Genomic DNA, 12561 nt, shown 5'->3' on the forward strand with positions numbered 1-12561 from the left:
ATGGTGGTGTAAAGAATGGGTCGTCATCTTAATTATGAACCATAAAATGTGAGATTCCATAGAAATATGAAATATCATATCTGATGGATCTTTGAATATTTTAACCAAAAGATCGGAACTTTTTATTGCAGGGATTAAGCGACACTTTGTATTAACTCCAAGGAAAGAGAGAGAGTCAGGTTTGAAATAGTTAAGAAATTTATTTCTACACAATTTAAACAAGACTAACTTTAACACTCTGTGTACTGATGGACTAAGGTGGAGTGAGACGTGATGAATGATGATGGTGTGTGTGTGGAATGTTATTCAGAACCAGCGGATCCGGAGAAGCAGTTAGTTCTGAGTGGGAGTGAATGTTTCACTCTAAACTTTAGTAGGAGATGTATAACACACATGAAACGCCATCTGTCGGTCTACGTACCCAGGGGAAGCCTCCGTTAGATCCAGGATGCCGAGGTCCTGAAGGGCCCTCCTTGGTACCGAAGCCGGTAGAAAAGCAGCGGTGCCGACCAAACTAGTCTTGGAATGCTTCCAGGGCACGACGGGGTCGTGGGGTTCAGTTTTTATTCTGAAGGAACCGTTGCGGTCAGTTGTAACTTGCAACAGATTTTATCCAGCTTGTCTGCAGTTCTTTATGGCTGAAGAGGTGTTCGGATGGCCTGTCCGAGACTTCTCTAGAACGCTTTGAACTAAAGAAAAGGTGGCGTGGGATAGTTTTTATAATTGTCATATTTTGGTTTACTGGCGAATCAGAATTTTACATGCAAAAGAGGGTTTATACAAACACCACAGAAAACCACGCCTAGCCAGAATGCAAAGTTTCTGATTGGATCAGACAAAAGGAAATGTGTCGTGTGGCTTTAGCATTACGTGTCATTAGTGTCTAGTGCAAATGTCCAAGATTATAACTTGTAAAATACTACTGATCACAGGATTATAAAATCAAGTAATAACATTGTCATTTCACAGAATTAACAAACTTGTTGATTATGTATTTATCAAAATAGTTCTTCGTCTTCGTCTTGGTAACAAAGATGAAGCTGTTCAGATGAGCAGAGCGCATGAAAGACCTTGGCCACTATCTCATGTAGATTAACCTGTCAGAGACTTTATGTCTCTGCTCGAGCAGACGCAGCAGATCATGACCTTTAGGTCAAAAACAGGACATTCATGGCGCTACAGCGGCGAGACACTGTTATGCTCCCCAGCACCCGAGGCATCTACGTATTCATGTCTATGCTCACGTTAATACAGGGGTCAGGAAACTATGGCTCACGAGTCAGATATGGCTCTTTTGATGTCAGCATCTGATTCTCAGAAAAACATTTTATTTAAAAAAATTACATTAAAAATAATAAACATTCTCATGCATTTCTATTGATTCAATTCCTGCCGCTTATGTGTATGGTTGTGGCAGATGGAGCGCCAGGTTTAAATTTTTGGATGGGCAAGTTATTATCATCGATATAAGTCATACATGCAGGTACAAAAACAATACCTACATTCAACGGTCGCATTAGACATTTTTTGTTGACAGAGTTATTAACCTTCTCAGGCTCAAAATACGTTCTGATAAAAGGACAAACAACTAAGTCCTTCAGGGGTACTTCTGAGTTAAAACATGCTCATGAAATACGTATGTGGAGTAACCAGGTAGGTAGGTTTTAACTGTTGCAAATCTGCAACGCCTGCCTCCAGAGGGTTAAAAAAAGGGTTAAAATTGTTTTCCGAACACTTCCGCGCCAAATAAACCTGAGCAGATCACCTAATTTTGTGTGATCAAATGTCTCTGGGTTTGCCCTCTCTGACAGAGACAATGTTTCCAGACCTGGAAATCTTCCTGCTCCTCTGCTGCGGGCCTGTGACCCATACGCACTTCGAGCTGCTCTTAGCTCCTCAGCACACTGACTGTGGCAAGCTAAATGGATTAAAAATGTGTGCGTTCTAAAAGTACATTAGAATGTATGCATTGTTTAGCCCTTTGACTTGCCATAACAAGCTGACAATGGTGGGCTACGCTGATCATGGTGTCCAAGATGGTGTTGATTGGAACCACCCATTTGGTTTCAAATAGGTCCCACAGAAATCTATGGGTGGGGTTTGTCCAGGATTTTTTTACAGTCATAGGTGCTGATCCAAGCGTTTCTGGGCTTTTTTTTTTTTTTTCCCAGAGTAAGGTTTGCAAGGCATTCATTCTTACCAGAAACCACTGCAAATGTATTGATTATGCAAGTGAACCACACCTTTAAGTATAAATCACTTTGTGCTACAAAAGTTACAGTTACACAGGAGCTGGAGCAAGTTGTGTCTCACTTGTCCCTTGAGTCTGATGTAACTGCCCCTTTCATAGTGTTTTTAGTTTTTATTTTATTTTAGACATTTGTACATGAATGTCCAAAGGAGTTAGTCTTTTAGCCCCATTGACTTGCATTTATTTTTTAGTTCTTCCGGAGACCCATGAGCCAACCGGAAGGGAGGAGATTAGGTTCCCTATCATCTCTGATTAGCTAACAATGTGAATCTTCCATTGTCTTTCTTTGCTCTTCTCTCTTTCTCTTCACATTCAGCATGCAAATGCAACTCACACTGACCTTATTTCAAAAAGACCTTTAATCAAATAAGTAATACAAGAGTTTTTGTGGTTTGTTTAAAAAAATGAAACTTTGTGCAATCTGTCAGCACTCTGAGCATGTTAAGCATGACTTACAGCTAACACAACACCCACACAACATTTTTGCTATCTGTAAAAGTGCCAGAGTAATCATTTTTCTGTTTGCTAATGCTACTTAGCTGTGGTGGCCATCTTAAATTAGAATGACTAAAAGTTAACCAGTTTTAGGTAAATCTGATGTATTAAATTTTCTTTATGATAGTTTTCTCTAACTCTGCTCAGTGGTTGATGGAAAATCGAGCTAACACTACAGATGGACACAGGCAAGAACATCAGTGTTCACCTTTCAGTGATGGGTAATAACTGTTGTGTAGGTGGAACTGTTTACTCCACAAATAGAAAGAATATACTGTTAATCCAGCTGTATTGATGTGTTCTATAATGAGCTTTTTCAGTCTCCTACTGTCCCCTGGGAAGACAGACTGTCCACTGCTAATTAATGAGGAGAAAATGGGGGATTTAGGTCACAGGAGGGTCTGAAAGAGGAGAGCGGAGTAAGAGGCACTCGTCTAAATCGATCCATCACAGGGAGGAAAGTAGAGGGCAGAAAATGGGGTGAATGAGTACAGAATTCCTGGAAATTAGAGTTCTGACAGAAAAGTCAAGGTTGACAGTGAACTACGGAGCTGCAGTGCATGCAGACAGTGGCCCCATTTGGACCAAATGACTGTGACAGGCTACGTAGCGATGCATGTATGAAAAAAAGGAAATGGAGACCGGAGAAAATTCTGACCTTCGACAAACACAGATATTTTTTTCAGATTTCAGCTTATCTTCTTTTATGTGTCCATCCATATTCTAAATCTTCTCCCTCCTGTCTTTGGTTTCATCAGCTCTTGTTTCTTTTCATCGGCTTGTTGTGAAAATCGGAGCAAAATGGAACTAAACAGGTATGTGGGTCACAGTTTTTGTTGCTCTAGAAAAAGTTTCTCTCAGTGGTGATGGTAGTATCAACAACCGCATGGCCAGATTTATGGTGATTCTTTGCTCCTGGTGGAAGGATTTGAAGTTTGTTGAACTTGCAGCCATTTTTCCTCAGCATTTCTCCATATCTAGTTCGATGACATCAATTTGGTGATGTACATTTGTAGTCCTGGACTTATTTTCACGCAAAACCTAAAATAATTCAATTCTGTTCTTTCACATGTTTTGGAAAGAGTTTAGCAGTTCTTAAGTTCGTGTTTTTTACTCCCTAAATATTTTTGAACGTGGCAACCTAACTTCAGAATGTCGTAAATACAATCAATCATCCAGTGTGACATCGACAGGTGCAGGACCGAGCCGGCCAGAAGGAAACATGGCGTCTAAGCATCCCCCCAAAACACTATACCTGCGCCTAATGTACTTTAGACCCGATTTTTATGGTTATGTTACAAAGCTGCCAATATTTTTCAAAAACTGGACATCATTTTATTCTTTTTTAACATTTTGATGGATATTTCCAGAGATTAAAGGTAAAAATACACATTGTGTCTTTAAGATCTTTGTTTGAACTAGAGTGACATGTTGGAGATCAATCAATCAATCAATCAACCATTCAATCAAGGCTTTATTTATAAAGCGCCTTCCACAACCCTCTATGGGAGCCCAAAGCGCTGGACACAGCACATTAAAAAACTAGTACACAGTACATTAAATAAAAATAATATAAAGCATGATGAAAGAAGTAAAACATGGATTAAGAATAATGACTGACCCAGCAAAAACATGATAAAACGCAGAATAAAGATGGTGTAGCGACATGAATGGCCTCATATTTGTGACCCAAAGGTCACACTTCCCCTGCTGGGTCAAGATGTAACTTTTGTTCCACAGATTATCCATCAGGAGCCGTGAAGTTTGCTAAACACCATCTTTATCTGTCTGCTGATCCGTCCCATGATGAAGGACACTTCAAGATTTTAAAATAATAATTTTAATAAACTGTTTTCACTGTTTATTACAGTCATATAATAATCATAAATAATCATCATGGTTCAGTATAAATGTATTTAATTACTGAAATGACTTATTATTCTTTGGGTTAATAATAATTATTATGATAATCAGTAATGTGTGATCAGTGACCAGAAGGTCATTGGCACGTGCACACCTCATGCAGGACTGAATCCAGGGTAAAAGTTAACTTGCTCTCACATGTCTTTGCTCCATAACAAAAAGCTTTCTGACGCTGAGAGGGCGTGTTCTGAGGTTTTGTTAAAACCAAATCTCCGCAGCTCAAGTTCAGTTCTTGAACCAACCAGAGGACGAGGGACGGACGCCTGAATCCTCACTAAGCGTTGTCATGCCGATAGAATTGGTCCGAATAAACGCACCTGTAACCAGCTGACGCAAAAACTCCTTCAGAGTTATTGATTGTAACGTGAGGAAATATGGGTTTTCTGTCACAAAGGTGGTGCTGGACTCAGCTGGGTCAAAGATGGGTCGCTGAGAACTTTCACCCACAGATTAAGACCTGAACGCCAGCGAGTCTGGGAGGAAACCATAACATCAGCCACCTGCAGTCTACCAGAAGATGTGTTTACATGAGTTGTACCCAGACCAAGTCAAAACATAAAGTTTAAACTTCCTTTTCTTGATTTTAATGTTAAAGTAACCATTATCATTTTGCTCATTATAAATGTGTTTAATCAAATGAATGACTATTATGCTTTGGGGTAATTATAATGGTTTAATGAATCCATTCTTAAATAATGTTGAGAATGTTTGTTACTGACCTTCACACACACTCAAGCACAAACATTCACACACACCCACACACACCTGCTCACAGTAAACTCCAGACACATTTGATGACGCACGTTTGCTTTGAGAAGAGAAAGGTTTTTGGTAAGTTTCGGTCTTATGATCAGTTCGTGTTGGACTACGGAAGAGAGTGGACCTGAAAACCTAAGGGGGGGGCAGAGCCGGCTGGCTCGTTCTTCCCCCCTTTCACGCTGTTTCTGCCAAGCCAGGCAGAATAGCTGAATCGCAACTTCTAACGCAGACTCATTACAGAGTCTTTTGATTTCTGAGTGAATTAACTTAAGAAAGCGCGTCGACAAAACGCTTTACCATCAACGTGTACCGAGGGCAACTCTGGACCGGTTCCGTTCGACACCTACGTCTCCTGTCAGCCGCCGGTGTCATCTGGATGAATCACAACATCCTCCACGGCCCGGATCCGAAAGAGGGTCCACAAGAATTCGGTGAGACAGAACACGGTGTTTAGCGTTTGGATGCATCTTTTCCAACTAAACCTAAGTTTATTCAAACCATCACTTTTCACTCAGACACCTGTTTCTTCTTGAAGCAAAATCAGATGCACACACGCATCCATCTCACCTCATATCACTCTCACAGCTCACAACATTCTCAATCTTCATAAATTCACCAGAAGGTCTATTTGAGCAAGAACAGCATATAAACTGTTAAAAGATTGTCCCAAAAAGTTGCCAATGTGATTGTTATTTCCTGTTTGTCAATTTTCAAAATCATTAGTTTAATTTGAAGAATTAAAACTTGTAATCCTTCAAACTGGTTTCCTCATTGAACTGAAACACAGACACTCAGATATTATCGGCAGTTTATCGATGAAAACAACCTTTGAGTCTTCTGAACAATATAAAATTTGGTTATTGAATATTAAAAATTAATATTCCAAATTAATACGTAGCATGGTTCCTCTTTCATAAAAGAGCATAAAACCACAACGCTACATTAATGGCGAGCGTATCCAGACTTCTATATCTGCGATTTATCTGATTTCTAACATCTAAAAGCTACAAACAGCGCTTTTCTCTGTTTCACTTTGATGTCTTATTTTGAAAAACACCGGAATTTATTCCGCTGAAGTCACTCTTCCGGGAGACGTCCTGGTGGAAACTTGACGGGGAAGATCTCCGATCTCAAATTGACCGCAAATTACAGACCTAACTTTGATTTATCCCATCTTCGCCGTCGGAGCGAACGTGTGAGTTGTGCTTTTGACTAAATTCTGTCCATTTTGACGCGCCGCCGCGTCTCTAACCTCTTCAGGTCGGAATGCGACATTTCCACTCTGAGCTTGCTGGGTGAGCTACCGTGAGCAGCTTATCCTCAGTCCTAACGTTAAAACTAAATTCTCCGAACCGAAACTAAATTCTCGGACACCTTTCGTCTCAGTGTGTTGACACTGTGGACGCGCTATTGTGGAAAATATTTCCATTGCATTGGCGACTGATCACAGCCGAATCTAAACGGAATGCTCGGTGACACCTACCGTAGCTTGGATCGCTCGGTAAACGTCGTAAGGCGAAGCATGGCCGTCACGCGTTACTGCATTCAGATTGCGTACGCTTTAAAAGGCCGTTTTTACAAGCGGAGCGAGATGCCTGCTTGTTAATCGGGAAAATTTAAGTCTGGTCGCTACAGACGAAGAACGCTAGGCCTAGCCGGAGAGCTAAGCTAGCGCGCCACAGTTGGACAAAAAGGGAACGCGTCCCGTTAAATTGTCAAACCATTTCTTTCACAGTCAGTCTGTGTCCTCACAAAACCCGCATCGGCGGTGATTCTTGTAATTCACTACGGTGTGTAGAATCTACAGTTTGCTACGTTTGTCCGTCTGATACCAACACGGCAGCGTAAGGTTTATTATTTTTTAGTTTTTATTTTGGACCGGTGAACGGGTCGGCTTTCGCAGCCCTGTTGCTCGGATCCATGCCTTTTTCTTCCATCTTGTGAAGTTGTGTGTATTCATTTCTCTATCAACAGCTCCTTGTTTTACCCTGTGTCATCAAGTTAAGTAAGCTACGGACAGTCCTTGTTTGTGTGAGACAAATTAAGGAATCTGCCCGGAGTTTTACGTCGACTCAGAAGGTAAGAACGCGAGTTGCTCTGAACTTAATGGGAGATGGACGAGACACGACAAAATCTTTCTTGCACTGTTACACCTGATGTAAGGTTCTCTGACGTTCTGCTTCCAGAACATGCCAAGACGCAGGAGTCTGGTTACCGGCCGAGCCACGCTGGTCCCTCCGCCGCCCGAACGGGCCCGTTTTAGGCGGGTGCCGCCGGTCGGGCGCAGTGGGGACTAGTGGCAGCGGTTCGGTGCCAGCTGCACTGGGTCGGAGGTGGTTCTGGTCTGCAATTCATGACGTGAATTCATGCAACATGCTGTTTACAGTCATAACGCTTTTTCTTTACTTTTATTTCTTCCAGGGGGTCAAAAACCCACCATCGATATCAAGGTTTGAAATAAACAACACTTTCTCTGCTACTTTTAAGCTGAATAAATCTCTTGAGCCTATGGTTGACCTCTCTGACAAACAGGTTGTGCTTAACCCTTTGGTTCCTGATGCTTCTTCTCTGTCATCCATGTTAGAGGCTGACCATCTCTCCAGCATGGGTGTGAAATCTTCAGGCTGTGGTCCACCGCTTCAGTCAGAGGTCTGCTTTACTCGTCAGTCCGCCTCATGCACAAGCCAGCTTCTTTATCGGGGCGTGATGGAAACGTCAGCCGCCGTGAAACACTTGTGGTCTCCGGACGGAGCTACCATGCCATTTAAGGGGTTTGTGCCCGGACATCTTGACCTTTATGTGAATGACCTTGTCACTTTTCAGTTTGTGACCTCTGCTAATACGGTGGCCAATTCTTTTCTCCTTTCACAGGGGTGTGACTTAGTCTCTGGCCTCTGTGCTCTCTTTCCTGTGATTTCTCTTATAGGTGACCACGACGACGCAGAAAACCCTGCGGGTTCCAGTAGTCAAGTAGTCAGTGGCGATGTTGAAGGTGGCTCGGTGGTTGCTGCGCACACCTCTCTCACAGGCTCGGGAAGGCCACCCGGCCCGGGAGGTGTAGGTGCGTGCAGTGATGCTCTGCTCGGGGCCCCTCCTGACAAAAGGGGGGTGCCGAGTGGCACTGAGTTTTCCATTGCGGACTTCAACCAGTTCGGGGGAACGCCTCCTCCGAGCGGGCGGGTCATTGCAGAAATCGACACTGACCTTCCACCAATTCAGCTGACAACTTTGACCTCCGACCCAGAGTTAGGTGCTGCACCTTCTACGGGGCGGAGTTCTAGTCAGTCTGTAACTACTCTGGTTGAACCGGGTTTTTCTGATTCTGTGTGGGAACCTCCATCATTCTTGGGAATAAAGTATTCTTGGCTTCAGTTTTCAGGACAGAACATGTTCCTAAAGCTAGCGTCATGTCTGTATCTGATTCTAAACATGGCTAGGTTTGCTTTGACAACCGTGACACAACCATCCTTGGATCACTACTTTTCAGAACCTCCAAGTCCAACACCTCCAGGTCTTTGGACATCTGAACGCCTACTCTTTCAGCACGATTCGGGTGACAATGTGCATCTTCTTGGTAATAGGGCTTTTAAGAGCTTAAGAACTGTTTGTTATGCTTCTCCTGTCTCACAGACACGGCATAAGTTTGAGAAACAAAAGGGGGGTGGGGAGCCTCCTCCTGCTTTGCGAGCATCATTTTCGCATTTCCAGTTCACTACTATTTCTGATCACAACAAAGTCGCCTCCGTAAAGCTGCCACCCAACTTTGAGCAGGTAAAATCAGGTTCTGATCTAACAGCTAAACCATCAGCTTCGCTCCAGTTCCGGACGGAACCCTCAGGTAAATTCAAGCAAGTTTCCCTGTGGGTTCGTAACACAAGATACAAACAGTTTGATTACCAAATCGCTTATGAGCCTGCTCCCACAGATACGTCCAAACTCGTGTCTCTGTGGGTCCGCAATACCAGATTCAAAACGCTTACGGAACAACTCTATTCTGACCGGATTCTTTTCCACTAACTGGTGGACCGTTACAAATTCTCTCGTTTGTGGGATGAATTTTTAACAAATGTGATATCCTTTGAGTTTTTTTTTTCAGGTTACCTGCCTCCAGATGGACGAATCCTCACTAAGCGTTGTCATGCCGATAGAATTGGTCCGAATAAACGCACCTGTAACCAGCTGACGCAAAAACTCCTTCAGAGTTATTGATTTTGAGACACAAATACTTTCATCAGTCGTGACCCGGAGACATCTCAGGACCGATTTGAGTCACACTAAGGTCCTTCTACCAACCTCGTGCTCGGAGTAAACCATCTCCACCTGACATCTCAGATCCACAGAGGGTCTCCTGAACTGGGTGAGGTAGGCACTTCCTGACAGATGGCGTCTGATGCTGCTCTCTCTCTCTGAAAAACCATAAGTTAGCTGCAAAACAATATTTTTCACCCAGAACACGTTTCTCTCTCTGAAAGAAATCTTCTGAGATATCATCCACGCATCCAAACCTCGCATTTCATTTTAGCTTTTCATTCAGACACAGGTAAAGCTTTTAATAACAAGTTTTAATATCAAGCTGTTACAAATTGTCATTTTCAAATTGTCATCTTTAAAAGTGTTAGTAATAAATTCTTAACTTTTTAAACTTGACTCTCCTTTGAAATGAAACACAGAATGGTGTATATTTGGTTACTGAATCAGCAAAGAATCCATTAAGTCTTCTGTTTAATAAACTTTTGCTGTAAAATTTAATAATCTTAAATTAAAAATTAATCTTTGGATTAAAATATAGACCAAGACAGTTAGTGTATGAACTTCTATCGATTGTATTAATATCCTAGATATTTATGCATAATATAAGTTCATATGCTAATGTGTCCGATCTTTTCTCAGGATCTAACCGAACAGTGTTAAATCCTAGTATGTAGATGTGCCCATGCTACAATGGGCAAGCTGTCAAGGAATGCTATGCCTGTAATTTGTTTTTACAAGAGTAGTTTACTCATATAACTGAAAACAGCTACACACAACATGTTATCTCTATTTCTCAATGCTGTTGCAGTACACATGACTAATTATATAGTAATCATCGTTTTAGCATTCCGTAGATACTAATGTTCAGCTAGGTCTCTAAAAAATAGCAATTCTACCAAGGACAAAAGCCAGACTGATGGAGACAGATTACGAGAACCAACAGTGGTTTACTAGTAACAATTGATCAAAAACTGTGAAGATAAAATGACATTAGAGGCATAATAGTGAACATTTTATACAGCATAGTCAAGAACAGGTGCATGAATAGTTGCTTTTCCACACAGGTCATCTAAGACTTTGATGTATTCAATTTGTGGCACAGTTCCATACATTACATCAGCACTTGAATCATTACCATGACCCATTTAATAATGTAGTGAAACATTCATCCTGCCAGATGATATCGATTTCTTGTCCCCGGCTTTAGAGAAAAGAAAAAAGGAAAACACACACACATAAGCAAACACCATCTTCTCATTTGTAAAACAGGCAACAATATTTTCCCATCCCCAGTTTGCTCACACGTTCTGTGTCCAGACATCGTCTCACCAACACCACACTGGTGTGTTTATCACAGCTTCTCGCTTTCTGTCTGCACACGTTAAGGCTGCAGGCGCTGTAGCACCAGGATGAACGACGCCACAAACACAATGAGTTACGTGGCACCAAATCAAGAGGCCGGAAAATAAAGTCATTGAAGTAGAAATGTTAAAGTTTGGATTTAAGACCGACAGACCGAGTGATTTTAGTTTAGCAGTACTCTGTGATTTTTCACGAACGTTTGAAACATGATTTGTGCATTTAATCATCTAAATCATATTTGTGTGCATTTTGACCTATAAACGCAAGACTGCACTCAGTTGAAATGCTCAGTTTACATAAATAAATCCACTTTAGACAATAAAATGAAAAGTAAATAACATTATTCTGTGCTTTATGAGACCACTGAAGTCACATTGCCCCATTCTGCTGCACAGCCTAACTTTGTACTGACAATAAGGAAATTGACACATACGGGCACACAAAGTACAACTAAATTGTGCTTAAAGCTTCAAGAAATGAATCCCTGACTTGTTCCTGTGCTCTTATTAATACGTTTGTGTTGTTTGGTAAGCGTGTTTGGTGACGACTGCGCTTATTCGTTTACTTCAGGAATGTCACGAAAATAAATTGTGCTCCTTTTTACGTATCTGGCTTGGTCTCTTTGGACTGCATTAAGGCAACAACTTTGAGAATATGACTGATCAAAATGTATTTCTAATAAACTCAGCTGACTCTGCTGTAAAGATGTACGAGTTGCTAAAATTATTTTTCATTTGTTCTGCTGGTGCTAAATTTTATGCAAAACTGTCACTGCCTGCCTGTGTTTGTCTCTGTATGTTTATTTATATATATATATTTTTTTTTGTGCGTGCATCTGTGTGTGTGTGTGTTGCCGGAGTGCTTAACAGATTAAACGCAAGTTGTAATATTTGCTTTCAGAACGTTTTTTAGAGATCTTGGTGTGGCTCCCTCTGTGTTAGGTACAGGAAAATTAATGACATTCATTATTAAAATTTGTTTGCTACCAACATGAAACAGTACTTATTAAACAAACACAAACAAACAAACTAACAAGCGCGGAGACACACACACACACACACACACACACACACACACACACACACACACACACACACACACACACACACACACACACACACACACACACACACACACACACACACACACACACACACACACACACACACACACACACACACACACACACACACACACACACACACACACACACACACACCAAATGCCAGTTAACAAAATAATCAGCCATTACTTTTTCCCCAATGAAATCTGCTCATGCAAATAATCGGGTGTCATTTTTCCAAATTTTAAATAATTTCATTGGAAGATTTTTAGTATAATAGTGTAGGAAATAACAGTAGCATTATTTTGTGAGATCATTGAGACTTGTGTTTACAGTTTAGACTGATTTACTAAACTTGTGTATTGTCATACACTCACTTAAAATGATCATCCTTTTAGACTGTAACAGATTCCTCAGAGAGGTGTGTGTGTGTGTGTGTGTGTGTGTGTGTGTGCGT

This window comes from Nothobranchius furzeri, chromosome 6 (assembly GCF_043380555.1).
Source record: "Nothobranchius furzeri strain GRZ-AD chromosome 6, NfurGRZ-RIMD1, whole genome shotgun sequence".
Lineage (NCBI taxonomy): Eukaryota > Metazoa > Chordata > Actinopteri > Cyprinodontiformes > Nothobranchiidae > Nothobranchius > Nothobranchius furzeri.